At 42.4% G+C, this 12,931-nt stretch overlaps 1 protein-coding gene across 1 annotated transcript in view; it reads right to left on the bottom strand.

Annotated features, from left to right (window-relative positions):
- Positions 1–12,365, bottom strand: part of LOC126271955 (aromatic-L-amino-acid decarboxylase) — a 172,910-nt gene extending 160,545 nt beyond the window's left edge. The window contains exon 1 of the mRNA XM_049974393.1: positions 12,106–12,365. The gene's annotated coding sequence lies outside the window, so the exon portion shown is untranslated. The remainder of the gene's footprint in view (positions 1–12,105) is intronic.
- Between the last annotated feature and the right edge of the window lie 566 nt (positions 12,366–12,931).

The following is a 12,931-nucleotide window of genomic DNA, read 5'->3' as shown; positions in this document are numbered from 1 at the left end:
GTCGTGGATTCTTTTTCTTGAGGCTGAAATTAACTTCGCAAGGAACTGCTGCTACAAATAAACTATAACTCATTTGGGATGCCACTCGCGTTTTTATTGATATAGAAACGAGAAACTATTCTTGATCACAACGTATTGAACATATCTTTCCGCAGTCATATCTAGCTAAAATAACATGATTACTTTTATGAGAGGTACAACACTACATCGAACGTACATCGGGTCAATGAAAGCAACTACACAAATAATCGTCATCTCCCGATTCGTACAAAAGGTACTGGGACAATTCTCAAAATTATTTCATTTTACAATGAAGACTATCTGGATAAAATAGTCTGCTAAACATGTCATGTATGCTGAGTAGGCAGATGAGGTAAACAAAGAAACGCATTTTTTAATTTTTTATTTCTACACCTTTTCGAAAAGATTAAGGAAACATTCGATGATATACGGAGTTTCAGTGATACGCGAGGTAGCTGATTCTTCTTCTTCTTCTTCTTCTTCTTCTTCTTCTTCTTCTTCTTCTTCTTATTATTATTATTATTATTATTATTATTATTATTATTATTATTATTAAAATGTTTTGTAAACTGATTTTCTAGAAGAAAGCAAAGATTAGGGAAACAATCTGATGCCCCTTTGAGTGCTGTTCGAAATCCTGTACAACATATGAGGTGTTTCTCTCTGCGTGTCGAATACGTGCGCGCTTCAAAGCCAATTGTCATGTCGAGTCCTTTACGAAGTCTTTCCCAAATACATATTTTCTTCTTGCATTTGGCGTCTCTTTTTATTTAAAGTTCTAGCCCTTCCAGATTTAATAATGCTATATTTGGAATTGTTTGTACATTATTGATGTAACAATATTGTAAAGCTGTACAATGAGGAATCGCGAAATTGTCTGGTAAGAAAAGTTCAGAGCACTTTGATTTCGAAAAAGGGACTGTTCGACAAATCTGGGTGCACTTTTGTAATGTATATCAAAAACCATAGAACTTATAAAAGCTTTCTTCTATCTGTTAGCCTTACGTTACTAACGTATGACCATCTCAGCTACTGTATACGGGCGCGTCAAATGTTTCTCTATCTGTATTATTTCTTACTTTTAGGCAAATCATTTAAAAAAATTGGCCTTTTGTTTGTTTCTTTTTAATTGAGATTCTGTATCTGCACCCATGCTCTGCAATCGACGGAGAAGTTCATGGAAGAGGGTACTTCCTATTAGAGCTTTGTCTCTGTTCCAGTGACGCATGGAGCGTGAGGAGAATGTCGCTGCCGCGTGCGTAGTAATTAGTCTAATGTTGTTCCTGTGAACGCTACGGCAGAGATACAGACGGGGTTGTATGTTCCCAGATTCATCACTTACAGCTGGCTTTTTGCAAGCAGGCTGTCTCGGGATAGATTGCGCCCATGTTCAAGCGCCTGCCAGTTCGGTTTGTTCAGCAGCTCTCTGACGTTCTCCCAGGAGACAAACGAAACTGAGCATTCGTGCTAGCCTTCTCTGTATACGTTCAATACATACCCCCTTTTAGTCCTACCTGGTACAGATCCTAGACACGAGCAACATTCTAGGATGTGTCGCCCGAGTGTTTTGTAAGCAATCTGCGTTGCTTCAAATGGTTCAAATGGCTCTGAGCACTATGGGACTTAACATCTTAGGTCATCAGTCCCCTAGAACTTAGAACTACTTAAACCTAACTAACCTAAGGACATCACACACATCCATGCCCCAGGCAGGATTCGAACCTGCGACCGTAGCAGTCCCGCGGTTCCGGACTGCAGCGCCTAGAACCACAAGACCACCGCGGCCGGCAATCTGCGTTGCAGATACAGCATTTCCCTAGTACTCTAACAATGAACCCAAGTTCCCACCTACTTTACCCACCCTCACGACTGAGCCTATGTGATCGTTGTTACCCTCTGGTATTTGTACTCCTATGAATTCATCGATTCCACTCGTGATTCGTTGATTTTGCAGTCCTAGGATATTATGAGTTTTCGTTTTGTGAACAGTACACCTTCACATTTCTGACCATTTAATGTAAGCTTACAACATCTGCACAGCTTTGAAATCTTATCAAGATCCGAATGAATATTTGTGCAATTTTTTTCAGACTGTATGTCATTATAGATGATTACAACATCCACGAAAGGTCCGTTGAAGTATTAACTTTTTTTTAATGACTTGTATATTTTACCTTAAAATGGGTCCTGCTCTCGCAAAGCGTCGTGTGATTTGTGAGGTTCATTACGGATTGTAAGTGGTTGAGTCAAATTTTTGAATTTGCTAATATTGTACAATCGAGACGTCGCCTCCATCTGAAATGGAAAATTGTAAACTTTCTACACGAAATCTGAAAACTTAACTCTCGCAATCTATGTGGACCACGACGTCCGGCTTAAGAAAATCACAATTGACAAGCTGCTCCTTGTCCCTCTGGGAGCTACCGTCGCTAAACCCTCCATGATATCAGGAACGGATACCTGAAGTACATGTTACATTGACACTCAGATAAATTGTGTGACATTTGTCTTGATTGGCTCTTACCCCTGTCCTTTCGGCCTGCCCTTCTAGTTCACATTTGTTTTTGACGCATGTGGCCACAATTGCACCTCTCTTTAATGGTTATTTACATCCAAACCTTTAAGAAATCTCAGTGACATCAGTACTTGAATTAGCGAGTTAGTCGGTTGTAATATGGGGTAACGACAAAAAATGTGTCCCTTGCCTTTGAGTGGAGCAGTCTCTCTCGCCATTAGGCTCCTCTGTTCATTTGCATTCTTGCTATCAATCGCTTTGTACAAATATCCTCATACACTCTTACGATAAAAAGAGAAAACGTATTGGTGAACGCTGCGGTGTTGGCGGAAGCACACACAGTCTTACGGCCGGCTGTTTCAAGGAAAACGAGTTAGTCGACATTCTCCCTTCTCTAAGGCATGTAGAGCGCAGGCTGACGATTGTAATGGCAAGTGCAGTGTGCTTTGCATTGTGTGCTGATGTATTACGTACCTTAAAGGTCTTGAACCGAAAAGACTGTACACTTTGGAAATATATGCGCAACAGGATTTCTCCAAAGATACAAGGACAGATCAATAAATGAAGAATTTTTCTGCACTGTAGGTTGACAGTGGCTTGCCTTTACCTCTCTGTTCTCGTGCGATACCTGTGTTGGTTCAGTGAATAACTTTATTCATAGTATTAGATTTCCATTGTCCGCATGCGCCAAGTAAGAAATGTGGAGTGTGATCGTTTCTCGCATTCTGAAGCTACTACAGATGTATGGATTATCTGCAGAATGCAGCTGCAGTATGATGGCTGTTTCAGTGAACCGAAGATTTTCGAGTGCATAGATCGCTTTAAAAGCGGGCGTTTATCTGTGGGCGACGGAGATCATCAGGGTAGGCCATTTATTCGAAAACGGGCGGGAAAGTCGAGACAGCTGACCGTCCGGTTCGCGACGACCGTTGCGCGAGAACTGATGATACTACGGAAGAGTTGTACGTTAGTCACAGCTCAAAACTTGCAATCGTCAACGAATCTTTAAATTATCACCAAGTTTCTGCTCGTTGGATACCACTTCAACTGACAAACACAAACAGGAGCTTTTGGAGATGTCGAAATCACATTTCAGGTGAGGGAGACTTGGCACAGGAGAGGCACCACAGGACATTTTAATTGCAAGTTTAATTGCATTTACAAATAAATTAATAAAATTTTGTCAGCATGACCAGGAAGGATTCAGGATTCACACTTAGAGCAGTGGAAGTTCAAAAACGTAACAAAATAATTTTTTTACATGTCGAAGAATCTGTCTTATAAAGAAAGATGTACCTACAGCAGCGAATGCAGCCAAAAAAGTGAAAAAATGATGGAATTTCACATGTAAAAAAATTTTGCTTTGTTTTTGAACTTCCATTGCTATGAGTGTGAATCCTGAATCCTTCTTGGTAATGCTGACAAAGTTTTATGAATTTATTTGTAAAAGTATAGACAGTGGAAATTAAAATGTCCTGTGGTGCCTCTCCTGCTCCAAGTAGGCCCGTTTGACGTCTTCTCCCCCCTCCCTCCCTCCCTCCCTCCCTCCCCCCATACGGCGGTTTGAAGGGAAGGAGAGGACTTCGTCGCACAGTAACTGTTGTTGAAATGTGGGTCCATCATTACAAATGACATTGTATGCTGCAGAGGATGATGTGGAGATATCCATCTTCACCAACAGCAAAAATGTTCGAAAGCGAAGCTCCTGTAGCCAAGATAACAATGTTTTGGGATTTGAAAGGTATAACGCTAATCCTTTACCCCCCAGAGGCCGTACATTGAATGATAGCTGCCGGCCGGGGTGGCCTAGAGGTTCTAGGCGCTACAGTCTGGAACCGCGCGACCACTACAGTCGCAGGTTCGAATCCTGCTTCGCGCATGGATGTGTGTGATGTCCTTAGGTTAGTTAAAGTAGTTCTAAGTTCTAGTGTACTGATGACCTCAGAAGTTAAGTCCCATAGTGCTCAGAGCCATTTGAAGCCATTGAATGATAGCTACTGTGAGCTACTGCGAGATCTGAAATCCAAAATGAAAAGGAGGGGGACAGCGAAGCTTTAAAAAGGTGTGATTTGCTTCATGATAATTATCGCTATCATACAAGTGGGAAAAAACCTGTACTCAGAATTCTGCTTCTGAACTGCTTGAACTCCCACTCTACTATCCCTACCTAACTCCAGGTGACGTTCGCGTTTTCGGTCCGACGATGTAGAAGCAGCTGTCTGGGTCCAGGTTTTCGTCGGATGACCAGATTGTGGAGGCAGTGTAACACTGGTAGCGGATGGTGATTTTTCCAATAATAATAAAAAACATGTACGAGTTAAATTTCCTTTGTTTTCTAACCTGACATTGTAATAATGTCTTTCAACTTTGTTAGAGTTCAATATTCCAACAACAACTAAGTTCAACAGATGGGTGGGTGGGGGGAGAAGCGCATCATTTGAGTTGGACCAGTAAGATGAGCCCATAAATTCCAAAACGTAATTTGACTTCAGGGAATGTTGGGAAATAAGTGTGGAACACTGCAGGAGTGAGTACAACACAGAGCAACTTCCTGACAGATTAAACCGGTTCCCGACAGCTTCTTGAAAATCGGACCTTGATCCAATGTATTCAACGCTCTTTCCAAGTGAGTCATTCGAAAACACCCAGATCTTACGATTTCTCTCCACCAATGTCTGCCTGTTACCGTTTCAGATTCCACGGAAGTTCTCAAGCATACCTCTCTGGACTAACTTTCCCGGGAGAAATAATATTGCAGAGTGCGCTATAGCTGCAGTCTTTGTGTTGCGTACGAAACAGTACGTTTACTCTGATGACTTTGTATAATGTTCACTGTAACGAAATTTCATGACAAAACTAAGTGCCACATCGGGAAACAAACCCTTGGATCGGAAAACGAAGCCATAACTTTACGTAGGAAAGGCAAATGAAGTACCAGTTCTACTCTCGGCTTGACATACAGTTTTAATCAGTTAGGAAGTTATCGTAGAAATCTGTGTCAGTAGTATGTTCAACAAATGTTCAGACTGTTTTCTGCTACACGCCTCTCCATGGCAAATGGACTTATTTATTTACTCGCGTCCAGAACATAACATACATATATAGCCGATAGACAGCAATGTACAATTAATGTATGTACATGATGATTAAATTCCATACGACATCAATTGACAAACAATATAAGTAAATGATTAAATTCCATATGACATTGAAAATTCCGCCGTTTGAACTAGTGTATCATTGGCGATAACCAGATCGCCCATCGGAAACGTGGCTGGGAGGTTTCTACATTTGAGCAGGTGTTTATGATCTTGCTGTTCGCCATATTCGCATAGTTCATCTCCTGGAGAGAATCCCCATTTCTTCAAATCGACCTTGCATCGGGATACTCCAGTTCTCAGCCTGCTGAGGACCTTCCATGTTTTATATGAGGAGTGACGTCCTTTAGCAAGCTCTTCTTTAGATGTGGGAGGGTAAGTAATCCGGGTTGTGCTAAAACCAATAACTTTCTTCTATCCGAAGTAATCGTGTCTCAAATACACGATGAGACGCACTAAGACGTAGCACAAAATTTCTTATGGTATTACTACGTAACAAATACCATCGACAATCTGTCACGAACGTGAAAGTTTATTCTATTTAAAAAAAATTTCGTGAGTATTCCAGTGATACTAGATTTTAATACTTAACTCTTTAGTACACTGACAGAAAGTGACAGCGTGCTCGAGGCATTTTACACAATCTGAAGAGGTCAGTTTAAAATCAATCCTGACCTAATGTTCCATGGTCTCCCTAACGTTATAGACCGTTGTCTCAATGGCTCGCTGACAAAAATCAAGGACACACTACTCCTTACTTCCAAAAACTGATCTGACATCTCTTACGCACCAAGGTGGTAGAGTAGCGAAGCCAGTTATCCGTATTCAGAATGAACGGATTCATCTCATTCTTTTACGTTCCTCATCCTTCCATAGATCACCTGAGGCGAACAAGAGAAAGGTTCGTTGAACAGACCATCACTTCTAGTTTCGTCCTCCTTTGCCAGATACAGCATAATGTGTCTATAATGAGCACAGATGGTGAAACTATTAGTTTCCTAATTTAACGCCTCTTATGGCAGCGCCGTCGCAGTTGCATTAAAATCTAAGCTAAAACTGGTTCTTCGTAAAGTGAAGTTGAAACTTCCTGGTGTAGTTTCCTGTTTGTATTGTGTGGTAAAAATGGAGACAAGACAAAAATTAATCAGATGCCAAAGGAACCAAATCTTGCTGAAAAATATTTAAATGAGGCATCACATTTAACCTGAAATATCACTTAGTACGGGGATCTGGAACTGGACGCCTTGAATACCGACAACCACACAAGAACAGCAACTACTGATACCAAAGCTAAAAACGCCCGCGTTGAACATGCAATACGAATTTCACACTTGCTGTGTTACTGACGAATACAGTTAACTTGTATCGTCCACTGATCACCAACGACGTTTTTTCACAGGTACTCCGAGTTCCACACGTGTTGTAAAAGTCGACATGTGCCTCAATTATCCCGTCAGCTGTGAAGCGAACACTTTGGACACAAAGTGCTGTAATCAGTTTACCACAAGGCAGATGGGCAAAGGTAGCAGGTAGGTTAAGGTAATGAAACTCAAGTCTGTCTGTGTCTCTCTCTCTCTCTCTCTCTCTCTCTCTCTCTCTCTCTCTCTCTCTCTCTCTCTCTCTATGCCGGCCGGTGTGGCCGTGCGGTTCTAGGCGCTTCAGTCTGGGACCGCGTGACCGCTAAGGTCGCAGGTGTGAATCCTGCCTCGAGCATGGATGTCTGATGTCCTTAGTTAGGTTTAAGTAGTTCTAAGTCGTAGGGGACTGATGACCACAGATGTTAAGTCCCATAGTGCTCAGAGTCATTTGAACCATCTCTCTCGTGCTGTTGGTTGTACAGCGGGAAGCGGAACGGAAATGTCTTAATTGACATATCTATTGATGCGTGGCAGGTGAGGAGCGTTTCCACTTTCTCTTCTGTGTTATTCGTTGTACTCACACAAAACTTCGACTGGACAGTTGACTGAATGATCAGTCCTTAATAAAGAAATGTTTACGTGAATAGCACATTGTAATACGTTTCTAAGCACATCTGGAGGAGACTCAGTGGATTACCGAATAAAAAATACAGGGTGCTATTTAAAAAAAAAGACGTTCTTATCTTCAGATTTTTGCAATGAACAAAGATACATGGAAAAATCATGCTGTTAATGACCGCCTGATAGCCAAAATGACATTAGTTTCATACTTTTATTTTGTTTCTGGACAAAAAGTTATTTGTGATGGCGAATATAAACGGGACTCCTATAATACTTTAGGTTTAATTCCATTGCGTTCCGCTCACCTAAAAACTTAACCGTAAGAAATTCATCATACGTACTATCAAGACTTGATGATATTCCTGTTTTTACCGTTACACAAAATGAAGTAAAAATGAATGATTATTTGAACTTCAAGGAAGCATCAGTAAGAACATACCATACGAGCTGCTGGAACTGGCCGATGTCTTTCATAGAGTTAAAAAATATAAGCGAAACATCTTACAGGTTTGCTCATCTCCAGGTAAAAAGCTGTTGTCATTAAGATCATGCTATTCCTTATTTCGTACTTTCCTGGCAATATTTTTCTCGCAGTGTTTGGTAAATTGTGAAGTTAAAACCTAGAGTCACGCACGTCATGCATTACGTACTATCAATTCCTCAAACTCATCGCGTTAATTTTTCCTCTATGCGTGAAACGAAAACTATTGGGCTACTGTCAATAATTATATTTTCCCTAAACTAGCTTCCTTTTGCTTCATTCACCAAAACAGCAAATGTGTTATATCAGTGTAAGATCGCCGTATCAGTGGGTATTCCACATTTCAACAACGCTGCGAGCTACCAGAACGACAGGACGCATGAAATTTAGTACCACTTAAGAACTCTTGTGTCTTTGGATAAGTGCGTATGGCATAAAAAGTCGCCACACAGCACTTTTCTTGAACGGCAGATTCAGTTCCTTGACCGTTCCCCTGTGATCTTTCCTTTCTGCTCAGTCACGAGCTCCGTACACTGTCGACAACGAATGGTCTTTTTAAACAACTCAATAGGAGGAAGCTACCAGTTTCGGTATTTGTTGCCTTTCTGAAGGTGTGACTTATTTTATGTTTGCCTTGTGTGACAGGCCATTACATCAGTATTATTTGCAGATGAAAATTTTTTTATGTAGTGGCGTAGGATATTTCACTACCTTTGCAAAGATTGACACTTGCTACATTACTACAACATGGATATCTTCTAACTGCACTACATACGTTGTATGTTCTCAGCAGAAGGGTAGATATTCAGCAACCTGCTTTCTCATTTTCAATGGCATCCGAGTTTCGAATAACTAAGCGGTCTCAGTCAGTCCTTTCCTTTCTCCCGCATTTTCAACCTTTTCACTGACGAAACTGCGTCCTAAACCTTCGTCGAAGTATTTCTCCAGTATCGTTTTCATAACCGAATTCCAACTCGCGCGAAAATTATATTAGTGGAAAAGATCTTTGTAGCAATTCTCTTTACACGCGTGACTGAAAAATGTCAGCCGTTCCTTTACTCCGATTTTACGAGTAAAATTAGAACAGCTATAGAAAAAAATGTATGTTCTAACGAAAGTTCTGCAGCATTAAAGCTTCAACTGAAGTCCTCTTCACTATGGAGAATGCGGATCTCAACCGGTTCTCCAAACCCCTGCAGACTCGTATAACGCTCACTACCGCTCTAGAGCTTTTAGAAGTTCCGCCTCTAATGGCATCATTATTGATGACCCTGAAACAAAACCTACACGCCATTGTTTTCACGCATAATCCAAAACTATCTCCGTCGTTTAATGAATTTCTTTTTTTTTAAGTCGATCACAAGCACGTCACATATTTAGGGGTAATAACATTTTTTGATATGAAATGAGACGATCGTGTAAAATCAGTATAATGGAAGGTGGGTAGAAGACTATTTTTTTTCTTTTTTTAGGAGTCTGTGAATATGTGTGTGTGTGTGTGTGTGTGTGTGTGTGTGTGATTATATATATCGATCTCATTTCATTGCACTTTGATTTCCTTATTTCACCGACCCCTATTTTACAGCATACTTTAAGCTTTCGGGTACATCAAGTAAATACCGCTTTCGAATTGAACTGAAACGAATAAAACAAACAATGAAAAGTATTAGTTACTGGGAATTTGAACAGAGGATTTCTGTCGTCAAGCGTGACTGCCCTTAACCACCGTACCTTGGTCGGCCTTTGGGCAAGATATACCACACCAGTCAGAACAGCATATTTGTGGTGTAAGTGCACTATCTAATTTTCCCGTTAGATTGTGAAAAAGACAATCATTGCCGTTTAATGATGGGCAAGAATAGCCGATTAACAAAAGAGCGCCGGCCGGAGTGTCCGTGCGGTTCCAGGCGCTACAGTCTGGAACCGAGCGACCGCTACGGTCGTAGGTTCGAATCCTGCCTCGGGCATGGATGCGTGTGATGTCCTTAGGTTAGTTAGGTTCAATTAGTTCTAAGTTCTAGGCGACTGATGACTTCAGAAGTTAAGTCGCATAGTACTTAGAGCCATTTGAACCATTTTTTGAACAAAAGAGCTATGGGAGACGTCAATAAAATCCAAGCATTCTATGTTCTTTTATAAATTCCAATAAAAATTTATAAGAGTAGAAATATAAATAGTTATTGTTTGTTTTTGTCTCCACTTGATACTCAAAGCTACAGTTCAAACATCATATATTTCCATTGTTATCCGTGCGCTCGAGTGTTTTAATTCGTAAGGGATCTTCGACAGACTCTTCCTGCCGTAATATCGTCGGGAAATTTACTATTCTCAAAACTAGCCCAGCTGCCCTTTCAAGCGTCACAGCGCCTTAGTTGCAGGAAATTTAGAGCCTAACCTTTAATTAACCTCTCCTCCCACCCCTCCAGTGTCTCCAGACCAACAAGTATTTTGCCTTAGCTGCTGACAAAACCATGATACACCTCTTCTCAGGTTGACACTATATTCACCTGCCAAACCAACACTTCATTATGCTTGATAGATACCTTTGCAATAATGCACTAGCACAATATCCACCTCCGTCACACAACTCTATACAGAGGTACCGCCCTCTGCGCACAACTATTAGAAGCTTCAACCATCCGTAACTATTGGAAGCTGGACATCACTAGGAGCAGTAGTAGGAGCAGCAGCAGCAAAATGGTTCAAACGGGTCTGAGCACTATGGGACTTAACTTCTGAGGTCATCAGCCCCGTAGAACTTAGAACTACTTAAACATAAGGACATCACACACATCCATGCCCGAGGCAGGATTCGAACCTGCGACCGTAGTGATCGTGCGGTTCCAGACTGAAGCGCCTAGAACCATTCGGCCACTCGGGCCGGCCAGCAGCAGCAGAAACAACAACAGTAATATATCCCTCAAGAGAATCACATAAGTACACATCTTCATATTAAAAGCGCTATGACGACGTCGGACACTACGTAAAATTCTTCTGCTGCAGATTGTGATGCCTTGAACATTTAAAACATCTTGACTATTTCAGTCGTGGAGTATATCTGTCTTTATACAGATGAAGAGCAGATACCCAACTACCATTACTCATCCCAGCAACGAAACATCGCAGTCAAAGGTAAGGCTACAGTTCATTCGGTAGTTTTTCTAACTAAGAATTGGGCTATCCTAACTTAAAGCGGAATTTCGTATTAAGTCTTTTTTTTCCCTTCAAGTATATGACGATTCTAGAACATCCCACTCCATCCTAAATGTACTACTAACTTAAACCATCGGCGCTGATTCTCTCTGTACACCTCCAGTTCGAATAAAAACAGATCGCTCACTCTTTAGTAGACAGACCGATAGCCTTTGAGCACATCTCTTTCGTCTACGAACGGCGTCTTCCACTGTCTCGCTCTCTCATTTTCACGCACCCAATCATATCCGACCACAAACAAATCTAAAATTATCAAGTATGTCAATGTCTAAGTGTGCTATGTGCTATTAAAATCCCGACTGAACTGTAGAATAAATGCTCACGACAGAATGTGTATGTGCGTTTGGGTGCGGGGCTGATCACTTCCAGAGAACTGGAATGCGTCGTCTACGCCGACAACACATTAGAAGCTTCTTTGTAATAATTAAACCATGTAACACAAGCTTAAAACTCGCAACTCATTAATCTCGTCGTGCACAGAAACAGTACACATCAGCAGGTAAACTAATGTCTACCCTCGATGTTGGAAATAAAATATATTCAGTTAAAAAGTGGCGTACTGATATGCGAAAACAATATTATTGTGATTTGCCACTACTAGGACAGTCCAGACGAATAAAAGATGAGCGTGTAAATGACTAAACGTTTCTCCCTTATAAAGGACTTAGGCCGCTGCGCACGTGCCAAGCTGCTGTTTCGCCGCGTACACTCGGCGTCGCCCGAAGTGTGCTGGCACTCTGTGGACGCGGGTCATTAGCGGCTGTCTGAGGCGGTTGCGCTGTTGGCCCAGTGACTCACCTGTTGCGGGTGGCTGTAGCTGGCAGTACAGTGGTGTCCGAGCGGAGGCGTGCGGAGAACTGGCGCGGTGCAGGCTGGCTGGCTGGCTGGCGAGCGAGCGCGCGCCGTCGTGTGGTGTGACGTGCCGGGGCTGTCGTGCGCTGCCTAGCTGGCTGGCCGGGCGGTGGGGGCCGTGCCCCGCTGCTGTAGCTTTTATAAGGGCTGTCCCGGCGCGGCCCGCGTGGGGGTATCGATCCGGCCCGCACTCACCTTGCTACAACTGCGCTCGCAATCACTGCCACCGCCCCCGCCACCCCTCCCCGCCAACCCTTCCCTGCTCCCTCAGGACGCCAATTACTTGCAGCCTCCGTCACAGCCACCTGCTCTCTTTCTGCGCTTCGCTTCCCTCTTTTCTTTCTCGGAGTTCTCCGACTTTGCTTCAGTTCGGCCTCCTCGTCAGCTTCAAGCGAGCCTTAAATCTGGCGAGCTTCCACAAGTTAAGTGCGCCCGCCGAGCGGACCCTTGTGCTAAACGGATGAATCGATGAGGACCGTCAGCTCACAATCGTATCCAGAGCCCTATCTCGCGCGATACCGCCGCCCCAAAGCCATGCTATTTCTAAAATAAAAACTGGCCTGGTACGAATGGGACACGCGCACTGAGGGTTCCGTACAAAATTACGAATATAGGCAGTTGCCCATTTCGGGAATCCAGAAAGTGATGCTTTTTGTCTGTTATTGACAGTGATACTGGAAAGATATCGCTCGCAGCGATTCCGAGTCTTTCGAGAATGTTTCGGTTTCAAGATTGTCGGACAATAAATGAAGAAAGTAATATTTTTTCGTGT

This window comes from Schistocerca gregaria, chromosome 5 (genome assembly GCF_023897955.1).
Source record: "Schistocerca gregaria isolate iqSchGreg1 chromosome 5, iqSchGreg1.2, whole genome shotgun sequence".
Taxonomy (NCBI): domain Eukaryota; kingdom Metazoa; phylum Arthropoda; class Insecta; order Orthoptera; family Acrididae; genus Schistocerca; species Schistocerca gregaria.
This window is presented reverse-complemented; position numbering and strand designations above follow the sequence as displayed.